The sequence below is a fragment of the Punica granatum genome, chromosome 1, assembly GCF_007655135.1.
Source record: "Punica granatum isolate Tunisia-2019 chromosome 1, ASM765513v2, whole genome shotgun sequence".
Lineage (NCBI taxonomy): Eukaryota > Viridiplantae > Streptophyta > Magnoliopsida > Myrtales > Lythraceae > Punica > Punica granatum.
In genome coordinates, this window is record NC_045127.1 from 48,844,447 (window position 1) to 48,849,165 (window position 4,719).

General features: G+C 36.8%; 1 long non-coding RNA gene across 3 annotated transcripts; it reads right to left on the reverse strand.

The window, feature by feature from the left end:
• Window positions 1-1,192: 1,192 nt before the first annotated feature.
• Window positions 1,193-4,181, reverse strand: LOC116195923. Of its 3 annotated transcripts, none has more exons than XR_004154739.1 (5): window positions 3,957-4,181; window positions 3,655-3,747; window positions 2,397-2,579; window positions 2,025-2,103; window positions 1,193-1,254 (listed from the first exon to the last, which is right to left on the reverse strand). It is a non-coding gene; the product is annotated as an uncharacterized LOC116195923 (long non-coding RNA). The 3 variants fall into 3 exon arrangements; XR_004154736.1 differs by having other exon boundaries at window positions 1,206-1,267; XR_004154732.1 differs by lacking the exon at window positions 1,193-1,254 and adding an exon at window positions 2,218-2,278.
• Window positions 4,182-4,719: the final 538 nt, after the last annotated feature.

The window sequence follows — 4,719 nt, forward strand, 5'->3', positions numbered from 1 at the left end:
CCATTTCCTGCCAATTTAATTTATCAGATGATATAATCACACAACGAAGGCAAAAGCAATTGGTTCCTTTACGATGCCAATGCAATGCCCATTTTCTTTAAATGACCTATTTATAGTGCGGTATTAGTCAAATTTCAATGATGAGTTAGATTGCAAACCTAGTTGTTTTTCTTGAATAGGAGTATTTCATTATTGGATATCCACATCAAAGTAAAGAAATGAATTGAGGCAGGATTAAATCCTACTCTTGGGAAAACCCGAGACCAAGGAAGGGCGGGCATCTCCACTAGCAAGAGAAGGCCTTAGAACCTCTTTCAACAACATTGTTGAATCTGCTGGATTCTGGGATCATGCGGGGCCTTCACATAAATTGCATGCTCTAACTCTCCATGAATAACTTGCCAATGCTAGCTCAAGCCTGCAGTTGCTCTATCGATCAGTACACGAGCCATTTCTACAGCCTGTGCACCCTAACAATTATTGTCAGCAACAATTTTCCCTGACGTTTAACATAAGATTAAGAGAGTAAACTAACAGGCAATTCAAAATGATGCAAAACAAATTATTTCTCTAACAGTAAAGATACATCAGGGTCAAATAATAGCAGGCTAATACCACAGGTACCTTTAGAGCCGTGGTGAGCTGGAAATGATATGACTTATGAGATCTTCACCTAAGTAAGCCGACCCAAAATCCAATAATCTCAATGGAGCCCACCTTACATGAAAGACCATGTTCTATAAGTTCCCGTAATGGGCCTTTTGCATCAATCCTGACAAAAACAAATGAAATGACTTTTACCATGGCACAAAATCCAGGTGATTCAGATTTGACTTGTTACGTTACAAAGTCTAATCAATTTTTCCCCTCTCTTGTACAAAGCATTACATCAATGAACCTTGCTATTTGGGAAAATACAGCTAAATTGAAGATTAACATGCATAAATTGATGAATGAATAGCTCATGAATAAGCAGCATGACATATGGTGGGCTTATTACCACATAAACAGATCCTCAGCCCGTGAAAGAAATTCAACGAGAAGATTTAATTTGGGGTGCTTCACTTCATCTTGCTGAACAGAAAAATAAATGGGTTAGAAATTGCACAAGCTTCGCAATCATAAAAATTAATTCATATAGTCTCACCAATTTGACCCTCCTGTTAGAGATATCAAATCTCCATTCAAAAATTGGCGAAAGTGGCACACAAACACTTCAAGTTGTATTCTATTGCCAGATTCAGGCTGTAGGCACTGCAGATGATAGCTGTCCATAAGATATAAAACCATGAAAAGTGACCAAGTAGAGAAATAAGTGTTCAGAGTGTGAGATGACAAAGATGACTTTTTTGCACAATTTAGAAAAAAGCATAACAAATATTCAGCAAAATATAAAAAACTTTACCAGTCCTTGCATGTAGCACATGCTACAGATGCAGAATCCATAAAAGCAGTGGAGAAGCTCATACATAGATTTTAAAGCATTTAGCTCATACATGCTAGAGTAACTCTAATCTGTCTAATGTCCGAACAAGAGAAAATGCAAATCTTATTCAAAACTGGAAAGGAATTTTTTTTTTTTTCAAACAAACTTAATTTTTTGAATATGTTAAAAATAAATGGGTGTACTTAAGCACCTTTTCTACAACCATCAACAAAGGAACTTGGTTCACTAATATACACACAACTGTATCCCTCTAAGAGAACTATCTCCAGCTTAAACAACTAAAAAGCAGCATCCTTCCCTATATCCCGAAAATGAGCACACCAATTAGCTCGGACCACACTAAAGACGGAAAATAATCTCCAAGGAAAAGGAGGATAGAGACCAACGAAGTATCAACCAGATAAACTACAGACAGAGAAGAATGATCATTTTCCAAATATATTATAAAAGATTTTAGCTTCTTCAAACAGAAATTCATAACTTCAGAATATGGTTAATTATAACATTTAACACCAAACATCTCATACACATCATCATCTATGCAAGTGTAACATATGCAAAAGATGGAACAACATACCTTAAGCTGTAACAATTGAGACCACATGCTTTTACCAGTTGTTTTGCTGAAAAATTAATGCACTTCTTCCTGCCACAACCTACACATCAGGTGAAAATCTTCATCATAAGAATCATGAAAACAAAGCCAAAAGTGTCTGTGCAAGATCCATAAAGCAAAAGTAACAGTACAAGAAGACAAAACAAGACTCCACCTATGATTCTGAATAAACTTCTAAGTTGACCAACCATCACTGGGAAGGAAATACAGATCCTCTGGTACACCAGAAAAGAAAAAGACGCCATCAATTGGCCTAGGTTGGATGACATCAATTAAAGAGGGCGAATTTCCTAAAGGTGGGTAAATAAAATAGTGCATCTTCAGAATATATACCTAACATTCCGAAAGAATTTCTTTCGCATCTCTTGAACTACAGCTTCTATAAGTTGATGGCGTATGAATTGTCCCCACTGCTCTCTTAACCCACTCCATCCCATCAATCAATGCACCACGCAAAGCACAAGAAGCACTAGTAACAGGGATGCGCTCACAAAACTCCATCGACGTCTTGACCTCCTAGAAGTCGAACAAATGAAAATGTCATGATGTCCAGCACGAAGTAGCAGAGTCAGAAATGTTTTGCTTGTGAGGCATTCTTTTTTGTAACTTAAAAGCCTTGCCCCTGCAGCAAGCTTCTTCAGCATAAGCTCAAAAAAGACAATTCCTTAACTGTTCGAAATCGAAAACGAGCATAAGGAGGAATTGTACAAACACCAAATGGATGTCCACATATTGCACAGAAGAATATCATTTTTTGTTGGGAAATGGTTTCTTTAGATATAAAGAAACACTCTATGGATATCTTATAAATCTACAGTGGTCTATCAGCAGTTTCATGTAGCAATTACCGTGTTTTAAAAACCTAAACTTTATTGTCCTTCACATAGAAATTACACTGTATGCATGAATTGTTGTCTCAAAGAATGTGAGGGACAGGGAACAGCGAAAAAGAGAGGAGAAGTGGTGCCCTCTCAGTACATACAGGGAGTAAAACTTGTGCTGACGTAAACTAACCAGCCAACATACGGATATAGATATAGATCCAAGGAACAGAACGAACATAACAGCCTAGATTATCAAACAAAGTACTCCATAGTGGGTGGGTGGGGGGGTGGTGGAGGAAAGCCTATAAATTTTTTTTGTTTTTGAAAGCAGCCATGAATCTACAGAGATGCTCCCTGACATAAGATGCTTTTCAACTCATCAACCACAGCATCTTGATCAACCCATTCATGAACATTATTGTGAATGTCTTTTAAGCGAGAGGTCAAAGAAACAGTATCAGCATGGTATTGCATCAGAAGCTGTAACTCTGGGAATGACCGAAAAACTATCCAATTTATTGAATAACAATCTCAACAAACTGCAATTGGAATAGTTAACGTTATCAAGGAGTCGAAGCATATTGCCCACCGGGAATTACTCGGCATGAAAAAAAGAGAAAAAATACACAAAGCCGACCTTCTAATCCAGGGGAAAGACGCTTGAAGCTCATACATCTATCCCAAGAACTGTTTACTAATAAGTCCCACAGGATGGAAAGCTGTAGACATGATTCAAAGACCATAGACAAAACGAAGTTTTTTTGTACCTGCAACTTCTACTCGTACAGATAATCAATCGCGATTGCAGCAGGGCGTCCGCCCGAGTTTGAGGTGCATATTCTTACACTTTTGATCCAAGCCTGCATCAAATTTCAAATTTTTGAATTTCAACCAATCAACAGAGCATCTGCATTTACAATCACATAGCTTTACCGAACAGCTTCTCGACAAGAATTGGAAAATGGCAGCTTCTTGACCAGACAGCTTCCAACTCAAAGATATATACAAGAAACAAAAAAAAAAATCGAAATCTCTTACATAAAGTAAAGAGAATGAGGAAGTGTGATACCTCTGAACACGATGAAATGGCACAAATCGATTTCCTCGACCAACTTCCGTCCATGCCTCCTCCGTGTGTATATATATATATATATATATATATGTAGAATGTTTAACACCGACATGAAAGTGATCCGATTGTCAGTTGCGGGATCGATTTCGGAACCATCCCCAAAGGAATTGTTCAAGCTTCTAGAAAGTCGAGCCAAAGTATCATATGATCCCCGTTTTATTTATTTTATTTTTGTTTTTATTTTTTGTCTTGATTTTTATGTATCGTCCCGATTCAAAACCTGACTCCAATTTTATCTTATGGATTTCCAATTTTGTTGAGGGTCTTTTCCCCCCGGCGGTTCGGGTTAGTCTGACCCAAACTTGAACCGCCCGTTTAATTTTACAATTAAATTTTTAAAATTTTAAATCTAATTTCAACTCTATATAAATATAATACCATACCGGAACAAAAAATTGAAAAAAAAATAAAGAAAAGAAAAGAATATATATATATGTACACACGCGAAGCTTTCAGTTTGCCATAACATCTGAACTGACCATGTGAAAAATCACAACCAAAAACCATGCAATCTACTCTAGCTTAAACACCGAGGACACAAATTAATAGTATAGATATCAATCACGTATGGTATAAATAAGCCATGCATACCAAGGTTAAAGCCACGACATGAAATGGTCTGTAATGTATTAACAAAGTTTTCAGGATCAAATTAAGAAAAATGATCATTCCAAAGAAACACTGGTATGTCTTTAAATAT